The sequence below is a fragment of the Natator depressus genome, chromosome 5 (assembly GCF_965152275.1).
Source record: "Natator depressus isolate rNatDep1 chromosome 5, rNatDep2.hap1, whole genome shotgun sequence".
Taxonomy (NCBI): Eukaryota; Metazoa; Chordata; order Testudines; family Cheloniidae; genus Natator; species Natator depressus.
Window position 1 is genome coordinate 55,813,726 of NC_134238.1, and position 24,451 is coordinate 55,838,176.

Here is a 24,451-nt window from a genome sequence, read left to right on the forward strand (position 1 = left end):
AGGAGGAAAAAAAAAATCCCATTTCAGTAGAAAGTGACAAGATGATTCGAGGATCCAGCTCCTGATCCGTTTAGATTATGCACGGTATAGAGCTTTTTACCAAATGGTGGCAGCTTGATTGTAAATATCTTGTGTGTATGTGTGTTTTAGGGGGGAAGCTCCTCGATTTCTCAGGGCTCCTAGAGCTGGGGAGAAGAAGATGCGGTCTTGCTGGCTTGCTGCTGCCCCCGGTCTGAAAGAAGGAGAAAAGGGCCATCATTGGAGGGCTTTCAGTGCCAAAATGTGGACCAGCCCGGCAAGGTCAGAGGTCCTGGACCGCGGGAGACCAAGGTAATGATGATGTCATGAGAAATCTCAAGTACACACGGTTATTGATATGCATGAGTGATCAGCAATCTGCCCCGCGCCATCAACAGCAGCAGCAGCAGCAGACAGCACTGGAACAATTCCTATTCTCCCAACCCACATCTCCTCCTCTAGCACTACAGACCGCAGGAAAAAATCAACCCGCCGCCTTTTACCTTCCTTGTTGCTAGCGTAGATTGCTCTAATATCCAAAGACTGGAAGAAATCTCTCTCTAAGGACAGATAAAAGCGTTTCAGATCTGGGTAACGTCTTTGCCTGCATTTCTCTTCTGGCAGACCCTGGTTGTGCAGGGAGATGTGAGGCACTTTGCTATTGCTTAAAGCAGGGCCTTGCTTTCTGCGACTGGGAATCAGATCTGTATTCGGCAGTGAGTCGATGTGTAATTACATTGACAATTTGCTCTGGTGTGTTGTGTTTTAATGGCTTCACATCTCAGTCCTGTTTTGTATCTAGAGTGATGTGCAGGTACTAGCACCATGGCGATTGTGCATTTTTGCTCTGAATGTTGATTCTGAACGCTGGCAAGCAGCAGACTCCAGCCCGGCTCCAGTGTATTTTATAATATCTAGTCTCTCTCTCTCTCTGTCTCTCTCTCTCTCTGTCTCTCTGTTAGAATGCAACACCGGTGAGCCTTGCAGCACTATTTTTCTAACATTATATAGCATTTTGGGAAATGCCTTAATAAAAATGCTGATGTATTGTTGTTGTTTTTTAACCTCCTACATATATTGAAGAACCACATGCTTGTATCACTCAAGGAACTGATGACGGCAAGTATTTCTAAATTGTTAAAATGCATTATGTACCGTTTTAGCATTTAAATCTCTCAACTCCCCCTCCCGGGAAAAAATACGTTATACTTTGAATTATGGAGCAGTATAATTGTATAGAGTTTTTAAGCCTAAAGTGCGAACTCTGCAAGGTCTCTCAATTATATGTGGCACAATGAATTTTACAGCTGAGATCTACAATGTTTACTGTTCAGATTAAAAAAAATGTACTTCAGCAGCTCATCCATGCTGCAGTTTAATATAAGATGCATATTGAAAAATTCAACACAGATATATAATATTGAATGCTCTCCACTTATAAATGAATTATGAGTTAAAGATCATGCTTTTACTATCCTTTTAAGGAGCAAAATAAAACAAAATGTAGTATACTATTTATGGCAGTGTTATTTATAGGAAATTTTTCAGAGTCAATTTAAATGTTTTGTAAATTAGCCTGTATTTTCATGGCCTGATTTATTTGGGGTAAACATTGCTTTCACAATCTGCACAATTATATTGCAACTCGTGCTGTATTAATTCTATAGCTTGCTTACAAAGTAGGGCATATTCATGTGTATGTATGTGGAGGTGTATACATGTCTATATATGAGTGTGTGTGTGTGTGTCAATATGTGTGTGTTTTCAGTGTAAAATGAGAACTTTATAAAGCAGTTGAATAGCTGATCATAGATTCATGTTGGAAATAACATGAAAATGGGAAATCAAAATAATTTAATAATAAGACCAGACCCAAAATTAACTGACTCAAATACTGCCACCAAGAAGTGACCTGAATATATTACTACTATGCCAAATATTGCATTCAGAAATAATACTACTTCTGAAACCATTCATGTGTTTTTGAGATTCTCAACCTTTGAACTGAGCACTGTACTGTTAAATATATGTAATTAAATAGCATCACATGGGAAACAAGGTTATCTGGCATCCAAGCATGATATATAAGACAGTATGAGCTAGTCGTGCCTGTGATTTTTTTCCCACATTTTTCAAAATCAAGCAGAAAATAGTTAGAATTCTTATGAACACTGCACTATGTAGTTACTATGCTTCACTATCTCCCAGGCTGTACAGGCACAACAGGACCACTGAATTAGACATCTGATATGTCTAAAGGCACCTGATCATTTTGATATTATGTGAAACTCGAATGAGCTTTTCTGAATTGGCAGATAGAAAGGTTTTTCCCAATGGCTAGAGGCAGCAGTGATCAGGCATCTATTACATACAACAGGCTTGTGAGCTGATGCATTGAATTCTTTAAGTAACAGACATGAAAATTCAAATAATGTTTCTATGTATATGTCTACACATACACATATGTCCACATTAATTAATGTTTTTTAAAATGTAACCATGTGATAGAATTATCATTAAATGCAAGGCATGATATATCATATTGTTTTTATTTTAAATTAAGATGTTTGAAAGATACAAAGCATAGCGTTAACACATTAGGTTCTATTCTAAAGACCACCTCACTTATCACACACTATCTTAATAAATAACTGTTATACACAGGTCACATTTTGTAGATTCAGTGGAGTTCTTGGAAGTAAAAATAGCCAACATGAGGATTATAACCTCACTGTTCATTAGCCATATTATCAATTAAATGTTCTACCTTTCAGTTAGCTAGTTGGGTTCTAAGAAATCTACGGATGTCCAATAAGGCTTAGCCCAAAAATACTTGCTTATTCTGAATATCACAAAGATTTATACATCAATTGATCATATCCATTTTCAGTGACTGTATTACTGTCGAAAATGTGAGAAGTTAAAGCAATTGCAGTTCAGAAGTTACTTTCATATATTGAATGTAAATTATCAAGAACAATTGTTAACATGTTTTCAGATATTTCTGATTTACTTGATCACAGAAAACTTATTTTACAGTTAGAATGCCAATTTAGAAATAATCTGCATACTGGAAGATACTGAATCCAAATAATTACACTTGCCTAATCACTCTCTAATAAATTCCCATTAATGGCCTGTAGATGAGGATATGATTGCCATGCTTGTTTTCTAATCTTTTTATAGGTCTCCAGATGGCTGTGACATAAAGTTGAAACATCCTGCATGGATTTCTTAGGAATAAACAGTCTCTCACATTAAAGAAGAAAGTTGATGATTTTCTACTTATTAGAATCACAGTTTTGTTCTGTGCCAATCTGCCAATCTGACCACCTTGTTACCAGTGTATGGGATGCATACAGGAATTCTATTTATATTCTATGCAGTACATAAGGGATAAGGTCATTGCAGGAATACCCTTTTCATACTTAGTTTGTGTGTAATTCACATAGATGTAAACCACAGTCCACTAATACAATCCAGGCAATCATTTCCTGTATAAAAGCCATTTAATTATAGCTATTTGTATACCCCAAGTAAAGCACTTGACTGGTTTGCTTTCTAATAAAGTGCCCTATTATTTATTGTGTCCAGAATTAATTTTTATAGGCAATTGCAGATTATATTTCTGTTATGTTTGACATATAACATACAGAGGCCTATATAATATAAATTCAAACTACAAAAAGAAAGAAAGAAACTTAGACTACTGATAATTTTTAAAATTCCAAACCCCATTCAATAATTATTACATGGAAACACTGTATGGGCTGTTAAAGAGCCAATATTCGTATTTCATTTTTATGTTATGTATATTCTATTGGTTGGATTTTATTAAACATGAAATTTTAAAATTACCATTTCTTGATGATTGCCATCCCTTGTGATCCTTCTTCTTAGTCTGAATCTGCAAAATAGCCAAAAAAGCAAATGATCATAATTTTAACACTTACAGTCCATGAATTTTGTATGTATAGGGTGTTTGACAATGATAAACATATGTGTGTACAGAAAATGTGATGTATCTCGACATTTAATATAATCAAATAATTGACTAAAATACTTTAACTCACTATAGTTCCTGCAGATAATCTAATATGCCATAAAGCAGATATAATGAGTAGTGTACTATGGTATCTGAAGGGTTAAACATAACTAAAATTTAAATGGAAATAATAATAATAATTAATAATAGGGAGATAATACCCACAATTCTTTGGGAGGAATTTTATTATTAAGAATAGCAAAAATATTTTGGGGTTGTTGAGTAGAGGGGGCAAAACTGTGAAGGCAGATCAGATATTTGCATTCTGTAAGCTGCCAGTTACTTGATAAAGGATAGAGGCTCCACCTAGCCTCCAGTTTCAAAATATGCAAAACACATTATGCCAGTATTTTCAAGACAGAATTTTCAGGTGCTTTACATCAGCGATGTCCTAAAATCAATATCATTAGAAAGATATAGGCTATATTTAAGGAGTTCAAGACATTGTATGTGTGAATCTAAATAATGTAATCATATCGGTTAAATTAGTAAGAAATCAATGAAAAATTAGAAAATAACAAAGACATTCATTGCAAAGTGATATGTATTCCTTTATACTTGCATTTGAAGGATTTCTTTTTTATCCCTTTCATGAATGCTCAGTGTTTTTTCTTCTTTTGGAAGATGAACACTAGTGCATAAGTGCATTGCCTTCAATTATGCTGCCTACTGGAGCTCTTAGCCCGGGTGTGCGTTGTAATTACTAGTACTAAGGTCGGGGATAGACAGCTTGCCTGCGGACTGTATAGTCCGCTATGTTCGGCCTAAACTGCAACCTGTGCAGCAGCCTTCAGTTGCTGGAAGGTCCTCTGACCGTGGCCCTGACATACTGGGAAACTCTTACCCAAGTTCTGAGCTATTCAGCTGCTGAACTGACCCTCACAGACATTCCCTGCTCAATAACCCACAGTTACACTAGCAATAGGAAATCCAGCAAATACACCGGTATAAATTGATTGCTCGGCGTCTACAATATTTCACTCCTCTGCATACGCATACTACAGAAAGGTGTAGATTTGAATCCGAATTTAGTCTGTGTTAAACATAATATAGCTTCCTATGCTGTGTTGTCCAATATATGAATAGTTATAATATCATGCAACCTTTACCAATCAGCCCGACATAAAATAATACGTATTTTGATTAGGGTGCATTTTGGATAACCCAGGAAGTAATGGCTGCTCGGATTGGAGCTATCCCACTAAACACGGATATATAAAAATCTTATTTATCAACTACATTAAATAACCCTTTTCACATTTACATAAACAAGCGTATGCTTTCATTATCAGATTAAAACAAACTTGAAAATGTGAGAACAACCAGTTTTAGTTACAATGCGCTAATGACAGCCACTGTGAAGAATATTTTTGTGTTGATACATTTGCAGAAGCCATCCTGGCGTTGCTAAAAAGCTTTCTCTCTCTATCTTTACACGCTCAAGCTATCCGTTTACTGTCAATCTGTTTGATAATTAATAGTTCACAGACCTAACTACGTACAGGACCAACAGGTTTAGCATCGCACGTATTAAATCAGTTAACCAATATAAGTCATCATGTAAACTCATGAAACTCTGTCCTGTTAATCAGATTTCCCTCACAGTCATCACTGCAAGTTATGAGAGTGCTAATAAGGCAACGTGTCCAGTCTGCTACCAGAAGAAGCAGCTACTGCCCCTGAACCTGACATAGAGACACTAACCGAGCTCAGACTCATAAAGACACGTTTCTGGAAGCACATGTGTGATATGAAGTTCAGTTTTCTCCATTTAGCAAAGAATTCTGATCCTCTATATTCCCCCAATTATACTTACTTTTTTTCCTTATAAGAAACATTTGACCCCCCGATCTAGATGTAATGGATGAATCTCCGACTGCAAACAAAGATCCCACGGTCAAGCCCCCCTTAAAGCATAGACAGCGGGTTCCTTCAGGTCTCCAGAAATGCAGATCATCACCTTTATTTGAAACTGCAGCTTAGTTCCATGGTATAATTCTTGTATGGTTGGTTTAAAAAGACTTAGAAAGCGCTTCTATCCAGAAAAACAGGGAAGAAATAGAAAAAAAAAAGTTTTTTCTTCCATATTGCTTCCTAAGCCCCAGAGTAGAAAGTGAAGTGTTGTACGTGAGGCTCTGCAAGTTTTTTTGGGGGGGGGAGGGGGGGTTGGCCAAGGTCTAGTCCAGCCCTCTCTGCTGAGGAGGACGTGCTCTGAAATTCAACCAATTTCCCCAACGCTTTTGTTGCTGATGAACTGAAGCCCTATTGTTCATCCATTGCCACGGTCTTTTTCAGTTCCTACTATAAGTTATGCGTTGCCAGACATAATGAATTTGCACCAAACCCTCTCATAGTCCCCTTCTGACAGACGGAACAAATTAGAAATGTCTAGTCTAAAGAAGAGCAATGGCTACATTTTCCTATAGCAGGAGGGAAGCACTCATTTCTTTGGAAACTTACAAAAATTGCCCCAAGAAGTTGCGTTTTCTAGCATGTTTTCATCCAGTTAACTTTTGAGGAACAGCTTCTTCTGCGTCTTGTTTCGGGAGGCACTGCCGTTATGTATGACTTTTGTCCATATCAAAAGCAAATGAAACCAAAACCTCTTTCCCTTGCAAACTTGTAGAGGGACCTCTCGTCATCGCATTGATTTCTGGAAGGAGGGTTGGTTTTGTTTTTCAGTGCTTTGGGCTCAAAACAAGGGGGACAGCATCGACAGTTTTAGTAAATGGATTTTAGGATGGATTTATGGAGCTTAGTGGGAGCCATTGCAAAGAGAGAGAGCTAGAAGGGGAGTGTTTTAAAAAGTTGCGGGGGAGGGGTTGAGCCTGTGGAGAGTGTAGAAAGAAGGCCGGGTATTATTGTGTGTGTAGAGATATGGACATGCATTAGTGAGACGGTGAGGACTCACAGTGTAGAAGCATGGTTGTTTGCGAGAAGGAGAACATGGGCGTGAGGTGTGCGGGGGAGGTGTGTTTGTGAAGGAAGGCTGTAAGAACCTTTGTATAGGGTGTGTGTTTGTAGGAATGTTTGTGTGCAAGGCTGTGTGTTGATGGGGAAGGTTGTGTGTGTGTGTAAATATGTCTCTGGGTGGGTGTGTTTGTAGAATGTATCTGTGCATGGATAAGCGTGTTTTCTCTATGGTGGTGGGTTGCTTTATTGCATGTGTGGGTGTCAAGAAGTGTGTGGGTGAAGAGTGTGTCTATGTGCAGGGTTGGGTACCGGTGACGAGTGGAGGCGGGCGGGGGAGGGGCAAAGTAACAAAAAAAAAACAACAAAAAAAAAAACAAACAAAAATCAGATGAGTATCGCGTATGGAAATGTGGCTGCAGGGAGATGGGAGGCGGTAATGAGAGACGCAGGCTGAGAGCACCGAGGGCTCTGCCCCCAGATTTCCCGCCAACTGTAGCCAAAAGACAGACGGTCACTCGTGTCCTTGTCAGTGGCCGCCACTGCAACCTCACTGCCACAATCACACCCACAGCCACACCATGGGGCTCGTAGGTGCTGCTTCCCACCTATGAGAGAAGACAAAGATTTGTGTGTGTGTGTGTGTGTGAGAGAGAGAGAGAGAGAGAGAAGTCGCTAGCTTGCAGCTTACATATTTCATCTGGTTTACTATAAGGCTGATGGTGTCGAAATCTACAGAAAGGCCATGAAACATACCACAGTGGCACGAGAAAAGGAAAAGTTAGATATTAAGGAAACATGTCTATGATTTGCAAAAACGTGACTGCCTCTAATTCTGAAGCCTCATCTCGGGAAATCCCCCTGCCCGTAAAGGTTCTTCAGGCCTATGTTTCTATAGGGAGAGCAATAAAAGATAAAGTCAGAGAGAAGGGGAAGCGCAGCTTCAGAAAGCCCCTCTGACATCTGCTCTCTTCTGTCTCCGTTTTAGTTAATAAGGCACGTTCAGAATTCAGGGTCTCCTTAGATTCAGCCTCTCCCTTCAAAGGGGAGAAATGAACGCAAAACCAAGAGAAGTGCTTATGACCAAGATTCACTTGCAGATCAGTGCCACCCCTGCGTATAGCAATCAGGTTTACAAGGCATGCGGGTGAATCGCTACGAGCCTGGCGATTCTTCTGCTTTCGGTCTCTTCTTTCCAAACCGGCATTGTCAGCAGCAGCAGTTCCCTTACAGCCACTGTACAGAACACTGTATCACTAACCAGGTCCCACAGGAAGCACACTGATCACTTAAGCTGACGATTTACCTGCACCCATTGAACTCACGTCTATCTTTTAATATCTGGGTTTGCTACTGTTGTTGGTTGTTGTTGTTTTTTTTTGGGGGGGGGAGGGGTAGTGAATGCCGACGTTGTAGATTTCCCGCTCATTATCTTCTGGAGAGCAGCAGCAAGTGTGTCCCATTTTTGTTGGTGGGATCATTTACAGGACGTTGCGCTTGTTCTGCTGTTGTTTGGGGAGGGAGGGCTGGAATTGTTATAACGTTTATTTTACGGGATGGAGGCGCTGATCAGCTCAGGTGGCTTGCAAAACGGGGATGGAGACGAGCCAGGCAGCCGAGGAAAGCTCTTCACACGTGTCCAGCTGCCTTTCCACGGCTTCTGCAGCTCAAGATGCTGCTGCGGCTGCTGGCTGGCTCCTGCCTCCGCCGCCGCTGTAATGTATCCCCTCTGCTGCTTGTGCCCTTTTCGAGCTGCCAGGCTGCATCTCCCCCTCTCTCTCGTCAGTTTTCCCCATCCCAGCTTCACGTTCAAGGTTTAACAGCGAGGTCACGTCCATTGACGTCAGCTCGAGTCTTACTGTACGTCCGGCTGCATTTACATACATCAAGGAAATTAGGGCATTAAAAATATGCAAATCCTGCTGCTTGAAGAAGAGACTGTAGATTCCCAGAGCGATCGTCCCTGTTATTGAAGATTGTAATTAAAGGAACAGAAACAAACCAACCCTCCCCCTCCCCCCCGCATCCCCCCAAAAAACAACAACAACCGAAAACCCCGAATGACAAATATCTGTTAGGCACTGAGAAGAGATTTCTGCTGCTCCGGTTCTGTGGCTGACTGAGGACGGCCGGCCTGCAGCACTGCACGGAGAAGAGAACAGGTTAGAGGAGGCTGCTCCAGACGTCTCTCTATGCATAATCAGGGCTTCGCCGCTGCGCCATTCTCCTCTCCTCCTCCTGCTGCTGCTGCTGCTCCTGTTGGTTCCAGCGTGTATTATTTTTAATACTGATGCATATGTAAAGGTATATTTGCATTTTTTTAATTTACTGAAAGTTACAGGCTAGCGCATTTTCTTTATATTTTCCTCCTTGATTTAAACAAAAAAATCCTTTTCTTTTATTTTTTGCAAGACTGCTCTGCTGTATGTGCTCTATATACAGTTTCCTCCCTGCTTCTGGTTGTATAAGGTTACCAAATATGCACATTGTTAATACAATTCAAGCTGCACAACATTCTTGTTTGGTCTTAAAAGGAGAGGCACATATTACTGACGTGTACCTTGATCAGCTGTAATGGCAGCAGCTCGCGAGTGAAAGTTTGACCTCCTAATTAACTTCATATTAGAAAAAATACCATTTTAGGGGACAAGGCAATCTAGATAAAGAGCGTAATAGGAATTGTTTCAAACGATTTCTAATATTTCGATGCTGAATTATTACCTATATACGCACGTATTTCTCTGTTGATTTCAGGAATCTTTGATTTCAAAATATTCTCTTTAAATTGTGTAGATCTAGGTATGGTCAGCTTTCTCCAAGGAAGACATTTTCAACCATGTTGTACGTTCTGTCTTAACGGCTACATTAATAATGTGTTACGTTTTATTTTTAACTTGTGTGGCTTAAAACCGACACCTATGTGATTTGAAAAAGCATTTTCATATGTTATTTTAAAATATTGCCGATGTCAATACATTTTATTTATCCTAAAATCCACAGGCCTTGAAGTATGTTAAAACAATGTTAGGTTATTTCAGTTTATTTTAATGGGGGGAAATATTCTAACCCCCAAACAAATAGTTTAAACTGTTTAAAAATAAAATATTACCGTCTTTCTAGCCATAGTATGCTTTTTAAAAAATGTAGAATTTCGTACCATAAAAAGAACAATGCCCGCACGTACACACACATTTTTAAAATTAAATAAATCTAAGCATATGCATAGGTAATTAGTTACGCTATGAATGACTTACCTGCACGAACGAGTAGGGCAAAAGTTAGCCCTCCGCAAAGATTGTAATGCATATATTTCGAAATACATATCAGAGTGTAATTTTCGTTCTACATTATTCAGCACCTGTTTCACAACATGTATACTTTAATTCTTTAGCGATTCTTATGGTATTTCAAGCGCTGCCTCTTGCTCTAGATTTACAAGCCCTACACTAAAGTGCTCATATGATAGGTCACCCAATAAAAAGTGGTCAGATGGCCACACGTAAAACATTAAAAAAAAAAAAAAAAGAAAGAAAGAAAGAAAGAAAAAACGGAAACAGGCACTACCATCCATTAGGTTAGTTCTTACCTTACCATATATAGCACCAATATATTAGGAAAGTACATTTTCTACACATTTTTATGAATAACTGTAGGACTCTACAACTGATTGCAGAGTCGCTCGTTTACATGTAACGTTGGGGACACCTAGCTGGCTAAAACAATTCAGTCTTCTAGGCTGATTTGAATGAAAACCTGTGAATCATAGCTCTCTGTCTCTGTATTAAGAGAGAGGGAGATGCACACTTACGTGCACGTACATATGTGTGTGAATAACACGCGTAACTTGTATATGCACAGGTACATGTTTGTACATATAGACACCCATCTGTGTGTGTGAATGCGTGAACATAGGTCGGCACGTTACATATATCACTGTTATATAATGCACAGCTCTCTGTGTCACACATCTGTCTGTGGTGTACACGGTATGTCTATATGGGTAGATAGATGCTGTAACCATATCTCTATCATCTCCTTCTCTGTGCCTGGTCTCCCTTAGTGGTGCAGGGCAGTGCCCGATGCGCCTGGATGGCCGGCTGCCGCTGCGTGTGCTGCTGCTTACCCCGGGGCCGGTGGGTCGCTGGGTGCCGCCGCTGGAGGGTGGGGAGAGCCGCTGCCGCGCTGCCTCCGGTGCCGGTGCTCTGTCCCAGCCGGGCTGCCTCGAGAGCGGTGCCTGAGCCCCCCCCCCCCCATCACCCGACACCCCCCCCACACACACACACCCCCGCCCCTCGCTCTGTATTACCATATGGAGGCCGAGTCCCTGCGAATCACAGCAGCAGCGGGCGGCATTTGAATAAGCCCCGCAACCAGCACAAACCCCAACTCCTCCGCACGCAGCTCTATCTGCAAGGGCCACTTTCCCGGCCCTCCTGCACCTTGCAGCCCCTCCCCCTCCAAGGCATGTGCCACAGGGAGAGCAAGGGACAGCTGTCACTTGCTTCAGTCACTTTCCACTTTAACACTAACTTGGCCAATAGAATAGAATATGAACAATAAATATCGCTCTCCCCCCCCATTACGTTACACGTTAGTTACCTAATACTGAGCATTTGCAAGCTAAAAATACAGGGATATATATTTAGCGCCACATCCATACATTTCACCTGTGTTTTTTAAAATACCACAGAAGGATCATTATTCGTTCCACATATTTTACCCAGAAAATGCCTAGAATCTGGATAAACATTGGATCTAAGAGATGGAGCAAGGTGTTTGTAAAAAGAAACTTTAATTCTTGTTTCAGCTTTTTTTTTTCTTGCTTGCTTGCTCTTTAAATGTAAAAGATACAGTATATCACCCGATCATACTGTAAATAATAAGACCTGTACAGGCACACTTTACAGGTGGGCACTCATTCTTTGGCATTCTTTACAGCTCATTTTAGCAGAGAGAAAAAATGCAGCTCTGGAGGACTGTCCTTTTCACAACACCCAAACCCCTTACTGTAAGCATTAAAAAAAATTAACATCAGTGCCCTACATTTTAAAAGCACCTGCACTTTTTCAATAAGACACAATTCTATTTATTAATTTAGTGCCCCCACAACATTACTAAATTGGGACAGTGGTTTCCCTGTACAAAAGCTTCCCTTAACTACGGTGAATACACCTCACTAGGGCTAAATCCTCTCCTTTGGAGACAAAAAATCAAAACAACCCATCCTTTTGCTGATTAATAATCTCTTACATGATATCCCAAGGCAGAAACCAAGAGCAGCGGCAGGAGAAGAGAGGACAAGAATTTTAATACCGGGGAATTTAATTCACATTTCAGATAATTGCTAAATGGTTAGATTTTTCGGAACCGGGGGCGAGGAGTGGGGTGACGTGCGGTAAACTCTTTGTTAGATACATTTTAGTGAGTCAATAATATTGTGAGGCTTCAAAACGCTAACTTCAGCATCAATCATGGATAAGTAGCCAATGCAGCTGTGTTTCTATGCACGCAGTGTTCGTAGCTTTAGCACTTACGGAATAAGCATTAGCCACTTTTTCCTGATGGCTTTTGTGTTTTATTTTCTTCAGCACTTTACACATTGGCATAAACATCAATAAACTCAAGATTTCAACTGACCCATTATTTCACTGGTTTCTATAATAATCTGTCCAAAATGCTGATTTAACCTGGTTGGTTGTTTTTAATCCACCGGGGTCGCTGAAGTCCACCGCTGATCTTCTAGTACTGCACAGAGATCAAGTGAAAAGGTGGCGCGGTTGGGGGTGGGTGGGACAGAGGTTGGATTCATGTCCCTCACCCCATTTATTTCTCTAGCCCCTTCCCAATAACTGACACAACTTTGTGGCCCTGTCCAACAAAGCCCCAGTACCATGGGCAGGTGAGAAAGGTGAGATAATACTGTCACTAGGAGAATATTTACAGCCCTAATAGATCCCTGGGGGAAAGGGATCAGGCGGGGCAGTCTGTGCCTTTGGACGGCTCTGGCCAGCAGGGGGATAGCGACACCTACTGGTCGCCCACACAAACCTACATGGTTGCGGGGGGCTGTGTGGGGCTGAGTTTAAATAAAAGGCTTAAGCAGAGCCACCATCAGGTTCGCTTTTCCTATCGAATACACTCGGTAGGGGAGGGAATAATGAAACCAAGCTCATATGTGTAACCCTTCAAACTCAGAATTTAACAAAGCCAAGGGGGCTCGTCAAAAGATTTTAACCGAAATAAAAATAAAGAACAACAAGCACTGGAGAGTCAAAGGCGATCGTGATATTCAGCTCACGAAACGCTCTTCTAAAAGAAATCGACCTACTCTCCCTGTTATATAGGCATAAGAGCTCCGACGTACATTGTCTGAAGTTAAAATTCTCCCCCTTTCAGTGATGATCAGGATTATATTATTCAGACATTACTGACCTGATGAGAATCCTTTCAAACCCTTAAATGCGGAGTAGGTCCTTCCCAGGAAGTTGGCGAAGGACACAGTGGGTACCAGGACCGAAGAAGGGCAGCACTGGCAAGTCCTTCATATCGCCCCCACCTCACCCTTTCATTCACCCACGACTGTGCCCAGGTTGAGCCTTTGTCCTGCTATGGTGGTTGTTTTTAACAGGGGCGAGGGAGGGAAGAAGGAATATTCTAAAAATCATTTCAGCAGGGACATTTCCCCAAGGCTTTAGCTTTCCAACGTTAGGACCAAAAGATAGTCATGTAACAGTAAATGTAATTTACTGTTAAAGGCAGCAGTATTTCACAAACCATTTGAGAAGGGATGAATGACCTTGACAATAATATCATAAACAATAATCTAGTTTTAGTATTCAATCTTCAAAAAGAGAATTTGTCTTATTTAATTTGTGTTGGTACTGTATGGAAATAATACATCCTAGCTACTCCCAATGTCCATTGAGTAACTTAAAGTGTTTCTTGTTGCCTCTTTTTTTTGTTTTGTTTTGTTTGTTACCATTCTAAAATTAAGGGTCAGGTTAATCTTACCACAAAGATATGTTTACGAATGTAAACACTGTTTAGAAGTGATAATCTTGTTAGCCTGGCTAGCGGGAACACACACGAAGATGTAGATTATACATTTGATTGGATTAACTGCTTTTAAATGTTTTTGTTATTTTTGGTAGTCTACTAACTGGGCCTTTACACACTCAGTTTGGATTGGTAATTGATTTCCAAGACTTCATTTTAGCATTTATTTTTAAAATAGGCTCATATTTAAGATACAGTAGGAGGGAAAAAACAAGCTTACTGTCATTCAAGGACATGTCTATGTACCTGCAACAGTTTCTTTCTTTCTTCCTTACTTATTTAGTTTTTTAAATAAAACGTCCGCCTCTTTAACCATTACGAAAGAGTGTGCCTCAGGCCTATTAAATATGTATTTTAAAAGGTAATATGGCTGACATATGCTGTTGAAAACGTGGCTGTGCCACAATTACCTTTCAGAGGTTTTAACTTCCTTTCATTCTGTGCATCCAGATGTAGGTCCCCTAAGCATGTATGCTCTCAATATACATTAAGGATAATAAACAAAACTTAGCTATCTCTCAATTACATTATATCTGCGTCTGTATGAGCCCCATATCCATAACATAATAATAGTAACCTCTTCTTTTTAGAAAATATAATACAATAAAAAGGAAAGATACTGACAAAGATATTGTATCTGGTCAAGGATCTCACCTATAACCACAAAAACAAAACGAAAATCAGATATGTCTTTAAGTATCGAAGAGGTATATAAATACTGGGTGATCACACCTGCTGCAATATGGATAATAACAACACACCACTTTCCCGCTAATACAACAGTTTATTTGCCTGGATGTTTTTGTGGAGATTATTGTTCTTTTGTTTTAATGACCCCAAACAGTGTGGATTTTGTATCTGGCACTAAGAAATGTAATACCTTTCATTTTGCATTGAAAATAATGAAGTGCCCCCAACCTACACACCAAAAATTAGCTATCCGTGGGGATTGCTATTGCATATTTAACAATATTCCTAGAAACAGCACGGATATGAATTTAAAGTTTGATCCTGTTGCAGAGCAATCGGCTTGTTCTAATATATTTCCACATTTCAGAAGAATTTACTAGTTCTAGATGTTAGTACCTTTATTACAATATCTTTTGTTGTGGGGTATATGTGCGTGTTAACAAATACTTTCGGGCATCTCTTAATACATTTTCGTGTCTGATAATATAGTAACTTTATTTAAGAAAACACCGTAGGATATTAAATACTATAAACACACGAAATCAGCATTGTCCTTTGTTCCCATATGTTAACTACAAAACTCGTTTTCTGTATTAAGAGCCCTCTCTCTTCTTTTAAAGCTTTTGGGTAGGAATGAATGAATAAAGAAATAGGGCTACTGATCAGCAACACAGTCGACATGCATTAATCAAGACATGAAAATGTAAACCTCTAACAATTCCCACCGATAAATTGGCGTGCTAGCTGGGCAGGCTAATTGTGGCAGCAGGCATATTGCATGAAACCCTGGGAGTGGCTGGCCAAGGGATGTAGATTGCAGATGATCAAAAGGCTGATGTTGCGGGGAGAGGGAAGGGTCATGGCACCTTAACCCATCTTTCCAGGGAAAACAGCCCCAGCGCAGAATTGAGGGATTTTTTTTTAAATGGAACATCCCACTTCATGTGAAAGTTCTTTCTGAAGCCCCATCTGTTTTGCCTAAGCAAGGTATACGTTTCTTTCTTTGAACCGACTTTGTACCTTTCTCTCAGAAGTACCGTCACAGAGACTCTAGAACTTGGCTCAGTTGCGTTTCTGTTTCCTTCAGCTAACAGAAAGGTAGCCAATGCCATGGGCAGGGCAAAAGTCAACTTTATCCCCACCAGAGCGAACAGGCATCCCGGCTACACACCCTTACAAAAGTCAGCCCTTATTTCTTCAATAAATACACCATAGCTAGATGGATGGCAACTTTATAATGCTCACGCATGCAGTCTCACACTAATGTGCGACGTGTGGCTATGATCCTGGGCGTTCCAGCTCTCCCTGAACCCGTGTGCGTATAAATTCTTCTTCCCTACACGTGCTGCCCCTCATTGAATACAGCCCGCAGTGTGTGTATGTGTGTGTGTGTGTGTGTGTGTGTAAATACGCCTATAGGCAGGTCGTCATCAGGTGATCAGGCTTGTAATCCAATAGTATTTTTTCGGGTAAATAAGATTTGTCATTAACAGTAAGAAATTAAAAGAAAAGAAAAGGGAGATGCGAGCCCGGCTGGTGAAATGGCTTCTAGCTTTCCCGTGCTGCTGCTGCGCACGGCGCAACCCACTGAGCCCAGCACTAAACTTTCTCTCCGTGTTGCAGGAGATCAACGTTTCCTAGGAAGTAGGCGAAGGGACCGAGCGCACCCAGGCTATCTGGGAGGGGTATGGGCAGGGAGGGAGGGGGTGCTGCTGCCGACATTCTCAGCCCACCTCCTCCGTTCTCCCCCCTGCCCCAGCGCAGGGAAAGCTCCCGAACCACCCTCACCCACCGAGTGGGTTAGCATCGCCTCGCCGCCTCCAAAGCACAGGGGGACCCTGCTGATCGGGACACACCTTGCCCCCAGGGCCTGGGCAGTAAGGGGAAAGGCCATCAGAGTCCTGCCAGGTGACAGGCAGTGCCCAGTGGCGGCGGCTGCTGGTGCCCTTGTACTTACCCTAGCGATGCCAGTGTAAATGGTGGCCGGGGCGCTTGCACTCCCACTCTCCCAAGGCTGCCTGCTTGCGAGAGGCTCAGCTCCTGTCTCCTCTCGTCACCCTCTCCTCATGACACACGCACGCCTTCACTCACATAGATTATTGACTTTCCGAGCCAAGCCCTGCTCATTCAGCCTTAGCCAAGAGCGAGGGAGAGGGGAGGAGGGGGGACCAGGATGCTGCCCTCACCGGGCTGCAACATGACGCGCCCTCTTCGCCAGACACCAACCACCCACCCCTGGACCTGGGGGGGGGGAGCCTCGGGGGGAGCCTGATGTGCACGTCAGCTCCGAGCTGACCAAGGGCCGGGGAAATACAAAAGCCTGTCTGCTGGGCCCCCTTCCTGCCTGTTCCACTGATTAAGCCTGCAGGCGTCCGAAAGGGTGGGAAAATCCAGGGGAGCGGGGCCGCGAGCCACTTTCATCTCCAGCTCGGTTTAACGAGGGAGATCCTGCAACCCCTGCCTCCCTCCACATCCCGGGCAGCAGCAGCACCAGCAGCCGGCGCTTCTCCTGCCTCCTTCCCTCACCTCGGCGCAGCAGCCCCTGCATGTCGGGGATGCTCTCCCTAACGAGGGCAGTTCCTCCAGCCCCATGCAAACGGCCCACTACACAGCTTTAGATTGTGCCCAACACGCTCAGTGACTTTTTCCTCTTGAATTTATTTTAAAGGATTTGGGGGGGGGGGGGAAGGAGGTAACCTCGACACAATGTATGTTCATTCCCTCCCGGGATTTGATCCCACACAAATGAGTTCAGCAGAGAAACTGCTGCACGGTAGTGATAATGCAGAGGTGTCACTCAAGGTCCAGGTGGGTTAGGATTCAGCAAATGAGCACCTCGATTGTTTCAAAAAGCGCTCCTTTCCCAGTCCTTCAAGATGTGTCTTCAGAAAGGAGACAAAACACAACATTAAAAGGTATTTAAAAATGGAAACTGACAGGCGCGGGGTGGGGGTGCTTTAAACAACAAATTAAGACAGATAACATCTGGGAAATCTTGCCAAAGGGCTTTTAGTGCAAAGTGGGCATAGACAGACACTCAAATAATTTTATGGATTTGGTTAAAAAGCTGCCTGTTTATCAAGCCAGCCCCACCGTCGGTGCTCCGTTAAACACAATCAAAGCAGGCCTCATCATTAATTCGATAGGAGGCTTTATGAATTATAGCTCCCTCGCTCGCTCTCTCACCTACACACACACACACACACACACACACACACACCTTTTTGGGGGTTGGAGGGTAGAGAAAAAAAGCAGTGGAAACTTTCAGTATTGAAAGACACACTAACTGTCTTCTTGATTTCCTTGGTGAACTGCAGGTGAACTGCTACATTTTTACAAACGATTCATCTACACAAAAACCTGTTTACCTTTATATTCCGCCTAGATGTTACAGTACAGAATACCTAAACAACCCGCTTGGAAAACAAACCCCATACATTTCTAATTGTTACATTTACCACAGTTTGTTAACGATTTACACAAAAGTTCCATCAGACAAAATCTCCTTTCCTCTATAATGCAAATTATGGCACAATATGATTTGGCAAATAACTGACGGGTGTGCATAGCACATCTGCAAGATTGTGGTTCGTGCCGAGTTATGTAAGTGGTATGTGTCTGCACAGAGTGGGGGGTTGCAAACATTAAAGTACAAAGACTTTGACGCTATGTTTTAAGATGAATTTACCTGGCATCTTCTATTTCAAAATAACCGAGTTAAATTAAAGAGCGATTGTATCAATGATCTTGAAGTAAAATGGATAAACAGGAAGTTAGTTTTATTTTAAAACTAGACTGGTTATATCAAAATAAAAGTGACGTTTGCTTGGTGTAGAAGGAAAACAAAATTAAATAATTGTGAAATAAATAATTTAACCCTCTATATAATGTTATAAACCTAGGACAATCTTTATTTTCCCCCCTGATTTTGGCATTATGCGAAGTGCATAACGTTATGAGTATAAATATCTGCATATAACTATGTATAAAGTTATTTTAATATTTAAACTATATCATAATAAAATTACCTGAACTACATATTTTTCATTAAAATGGTTATCTAATCCTTTCCTCATAATTTAACTTATTGTCTTTCAAATCAAATCCTAAAATTTGCTTTAATTAAGTTTTAAAGCTGAACTCGCTTAACCCCCCTCCTCCCACCAAAAAAAAATCCACACAGAAATGTTAATATGTTGCAAACTGCTGGATAACGAGTGTCTGAATATTGTTTTATAACATGCCACAATCCGAAACATGAAACATTTCGACAGATTATCATTCAAACTCCGGGAATTAGCAGAGTAATTTTTCCTTACATGTTCCATAAAAAATGCCCAATGACTACATTAACTTTACTTTGGTCCATCAGTTGCCCGGTGTATATTTCTTGCTGAGGTAGTTCACATTCAGGTTTATTCTTCTCCAAAGCAGTACCTATATATACAGTAACGACATCATACTTTTCAATGTATGCCTATATTGTTTTCAGCATTCAAAAACAGCTAATCTGTTTCTGGGCATGTCGACTGCAGCGACGAGAGAAATGAGTTGCTGTCGATCTTTAAGAATTCAAGAGACAAAAAGGTGGAGAAAAATAATCAGATTGGTCCTACTGCCATTGAAGTCATTGGGAGATTTTCCATTTAAAATAATTAAATGGGAGCAGGATTGGGCCCACTTGCTTAGATTCTGTCTAAAATAGTTTGTCTTCTAGTTGAAAAACGGTAGTTCTAAAGCCAGTTTATGATTACAACTGGAGACTTGATTCTAAAAAGCAAATGTAAGTGAATGTAAATGACTTCCTAGTGTTTACAAACGAGATTTAAGACGAAAAAAATGTTTAATTTTACATGATTTATTAAACCCCGTTTTTTTTCCTGTCCATTAATAGTATTGGGTTTTTTTGTCCATTAATAGTATTATTCACTATTTTATTAAGTATAATGAATCTTATCAAGTGGAATGAGATTTACCATGAGTTTTCTTTGAAGCTGTTTTGATGGAGACAGAGACAGTCCAACCAGTTTTAAAGTTCTGCTTTATTTCTGAAATTATTTAAAATTGTGTTCTCTCTTATCTATTACTACTTTGGCTACTGAAAGCTTTACTCTGCTGTTAGTACGTTTGCATTTGTGCTTGCAGTTGGCGATGCTCTCTATGGACAATACAGTCTCGATGTGCAGTCAACAAAAATACCATAGCAAAAATCGTATTGCTTAGTAAGTACTGGTCATTTCATGTCATCGATTTTTAAGCAGAACTCTCCTGTGAAGTCGTCGGAGACTTCAGCTTTAAAAAGATGACACTATATTATTCCGGTCTGCATAAGATTAAATCGATTAAACAAAAATAAGTTAGAAATGTAAAATATATTATTTTCGTCTATGGTAGCTTAACACAATTAAAAATAGAGCTCCGTCCTTCAATTTCTGCTGACGCAAAACTTCTATTAACTTCATTTGACGTTTTCCCTGAGAAAGGAATGTCAGATCGAGTCCCTTACTTGTACAGTAGCTATAATCAGGACATGTATGGAGTAGCTGAGGATATATATATATATATATATATATATATATATATATATATATATATATGCCAGTTCGTGTCGTGATAAAATATATATGTTAAGTAATTAATACAATGAGAATTTCTGAAAATTCCTTGGTTGTATATGTGTTTGACTTTTTAAGATTTGCACATGTGGGTCCAGTTCTGCGCCAACTGAAGTCAAAGGCAAAATTCCTATTGAATTCAATGGCCACAAGAAGGGCCTTTAAATTGTATTTGGTTTACCTCCCAAAAGTTTTGAGTCCATTTCTGTGTCTGAGGTATACCTGCTAATCACGGTGTGCTTTATAACATTCAGAATGGGAAAATGAGAAAGGGCCTTATGACACATTAAGATTTTCTACGTAAAGAAATAAAGGCGACCAGATAAACCAAATACCGCGTTTGAACAAATTAAAAAGAGAACATTACACTGCAAAATAGAAAAGTACCAAGCTGATCATTCTAATCCGAAATGTTAGAAGAAATCAAACCAAAATCTGAGTTTTATAATTAATATCTTTTTTTTTTGATATCGTTGCGATTGCTAGATGCACGTGAACAGCTAAATAGAATAGACTTCAGTTGGAATTTTTTTGGTGGTGGCACTTTCCTGATATATTCTGGGAAGGAGAGTTTTCCCCCATGGGAAAGAAATGACAAGCGTTATTTCCCAAAGACTTTCCTGTGGGTTTTGTGCAAAATGCACATCCACAAAGGTATCTGATATTGCATAAAACAATTGCTCTCCAATGTGCTTAGTGCCTTTAGGATCCATTGAAGTTGGTATTGAGGGCGGCTAGAGTCTGGCAGGAAGTGCTCAGCAACTTGGGAGATCGAGACCAGCAACCCACTTTTATATGTGTGTGTGTGTGTATATATATATACACACATATATAATGCTAAGCGTCTAGCATCTTATTTAAAGGTGCAAAGCTGGAATGAGCAAGCATTCTGGGCACGTGTCTTGCAAGAACTCCTGCCAGGGGAGCCCATTCCTTCGTGCACCTGGGTCTTCTCTTGAGATGAGCTGCATCAGAAGTGAAGAAATAGGAGCTGTCCTCCATCTAGTCCAAGAAAGGGTCCTTTCTCTTGTACAGACGTTCCCAAGCAACTCTGCACTTAATCATTTTCCAACAAAAGATACCTGCTGGAAATCAGGCACATTCCCATAAAAAGGGGGTAGGGTAGAAGTGGGCGGGGGGGGGGCAGAGAAAATTCTCTTGAATTCTGTCTGGTAAGAGCCTGTCTCGGCCAAATCTATGACACAATGCTATTCACAACAGACACCTGTGCAACAAAGCTATAATGTACCTGGGTCAGATTTTAATTAGCTAGTTCTGCGGGATAGATCTTCAGAAAAAGAAGAATGAACCATTTAAACAAGTTGCGTGCGTGCATGCTGTGTGCAGTATATATTTGTATAAATGATATATGGATACATACACATACTGTACATAGCATATAGACATTTACAAACTCTCTCTATGTATATATCTATAGCTAGATGGTAATGTGGCAGATTTAGGTTTCACTTCGAGAACTTCACCACAAAGTGCCATTGAAGAATCAAGGATCACGGTCAGAAAACAAAAATGAGCATTTTTTACTCTGGGCTATGCTGCTTTTTGATTCTGACATCCGAGTGTCTCTTCCCCTTTATAAAGGTCCCTGTGACCCGGAGATCAGTATTTGCCCCCTCTAAGTCACTCTCCTTCTTTTGGACAGAGCTAAACAATTATCCGCTAAAACAGGGACCCTAACCCTATGACAACTTCCCACTTAATCTCCAGTAAATGCTTCCCACCAGATAAACCAGGGACAAAAGGAAACAGACCCAAGTAATCAACACTTTTTTTCAAAAACTAAAATGCAGGGAAAGCCAGATTTATCCCTGTCTTCTAGGAGAGGAATACAAAGCTAAAGAAAAACAATGCATATGCCTAGCATTTTGTTGAACAGGTTTGGTAACACGGAAAATAAATATGGTAAATTAAATACATTTGTTAAATACAAACGACATAGGTCCCTTTAAAAAAGTCTAAATGGTTTTTTAAAATATCAAGCAGTAAGAAGTGAACATTTCAAGGTCATGTCATGCTCAATCCAAGAGGATTACTGTATATTTTCTAAGAAAAACGCAAATGGCCCAAACTTTATACTTCGTATGTAATCTGTGAATTTACTCCACTTTATTATTGTTGCTGAAATTTGTTTCCTTCAGAAATATTTATTGTCCCTAGAGAGGTAATCAAACTCAATAATACGTGTTAAATAAACTTGTCTGTATCAAGCAAGCTAGATCACTGGAATTTTTATTCCAGTCTATGACTCAATTTACCTCCCGACCTCCCATACGTTCCCCCGGAGACCAGCAGTTGGTCTTGTTTCAAATGAACGTGGAAAATGCTTTTGGACATTCTCCTTACATGCTTTTGGAAACATAGGTATCAAACGAAATACAGATATTTAAAGACCTTTCGGGGATTCAGAAACAAGGCACGCGACAGAACATAAAAATAAAATAAAAGTATACACCTATTGCTCCAGTAAGTGTTATCACACACTTTTGTCTGGCCCCTTTTAATTATTTTACAGTAGGAATTAGAAATCTGTTCGTTTTAGTGACGTAAATCCCCGGCCGTTTGTTGCATTGATTTCACCCATCGAATTGAAAGCCAACATTAAAACCTTTCATCGTTTCATTCTCTAATAAATGTTCCCCCTTTAGGTTGATTTCTGTTTCTTTTCAACACCTAGACGAGCAAATTCCTAGCACCTTTTCTTAACTGAGGCTGGGAGCACCACTGAATCTGTGTGCTGGCCAGCAGCCTCAGAGAGACAGAGGAGGGGAGTGAAAACGCCAGTGATCCTGCACAGGGAGAAGAGATTTCACAGCAACTTAGCAAGCGAACAAGACAAAAAGTTAAAGAGTGATGGCACTATACCTTGCCCCCGGTCACTCAGACGTGCGCTTCCCATTTTGTACATGATGAAGAGTTTTGGTAGGTGCTTTTTATATGTGGTTTGGTTTGTCTATATAAGCTCTGCTCCTGTACTGTACAGAGAAACGCCCGTTGATGGACTACAGTGTTAATTAACGCAGTGCTAATTTGAGTAAGAGGAAATGGAGGTGGAACTAGGTGCAGCGAGACTGCGATGGGCCAGTGACCTCTAGTGGAGAATCAAGGACATACAGTTGGGATGAACTGTCACAGGAGAATAGACAGTAAATTTCCTCAAAGCATCTTCCCCTTCCACTCCAACAGTTTACTTGGGGTAGAAGGATCTGTGCGGTTCTCCAGTTAGGAAAAATAAACTGTGTAAAGCACCAGCGCGGAAGATGTGATTTAGCCCAAGTGGCTTAATCTAGTTGCACTGCCAGTTTAAAAAAAAAAACAACCGTCAACATTTCTGACTGACTGACATTTTCGGGGGAGCAGGGAGGATTTGGAACATTTGGGGAACATGCTCAAGACATTTGAGGTCACTGTTAACACAACCCAGGGTCATGCTGCAGCATCAGAAGCTACCTCCCCAAATATCACCCTAGGGGAAACAAACAAACAAACAAAAATGTCAGTCAGCAAATAGAGATTAGCAGGCAGGACTTTATTGTAAAGAGCATACTTGACTAAACAAATAAAATGCACGGAAAATATTACTTGTGTAAATAACAAAAGTGACTATCAAACATAACCCCCTTCCTTCCCCAAGTTGAAACGATTAGGGTTATTAAAAAGTTAGAAAAATATTTGAATGGGAAATTTATTTTAACCACCAGATAGTTACAGAGCATGTTGATTATAAATGGCTTTGAGGTACCTTGAATATGAAAGGAGTTTATGGATGCAACCACTTTGTAGCATATTTAGAGCTTGAGCATACATGTTGAGAGTGTGTCTGCAACATGAAACACCTCGTGTGTTACACATAACCACGTATTTAATTCTTTATTTTCGTTGATCCCAGTAACAACCAGAATAAAACTTTGAAAATCGGATAGAATCAGTTAAAATCATTCTAAAAAGGCAATTAGAACAAACTCATGATTGTGGCTTTTTGGAAATGCCTAATGTAGCATTCTGGTTTAGTTTAGTTTATTTACATTTCATAGCAAATAATGTATCAGGAAACGACAGCTGGGGGGAAAAAAAGACAATTCACAATTAGTATTTTAAG

The 24,451-nt window shown here is 40.6% G+C and overlaps 1 long non-coding RNA gene across 10 annotated transcripts in view; it reads right to left on the reverse strand.

Moving 5' to 3' along the window:
• LOC141987468 (uncharacterized) overlaps positions 1 to 23,561 on the reverse strand; it is a 191,858-nt gene extending 168,297 nt beyond the window's left edge. The window contains exons 1-2 of one of the 10 annotated variants that reach the window (XR_012639538.1): positions 23,218 to 23,561; positions 3,877 to 3,925 (exon numbers count right to left, since the gene is read on the reverse strand). This is a non-coding gene — a long non-coding RNA (uncharacterized LOC141987468). Of the gene's footprint in view, positions 1 to 3,876; positions 3,926 to 5,879; positions 6,225 to 11,096; positions 11,206 to 11,279; positions 11,482 to 13,405; positions 13,489 to 16,676; positions 16,941 to 23,217 lie in introns of those variants that run through there. The other 9 variants (XR_012639543.1, XR_012639534.1, XR_012639537.1 and 6 more) reach the window with 9 other exon arrangements.
• Between the last annotated feature and the right edge of the window lie 890 nt (positions 23,562 to 24,451).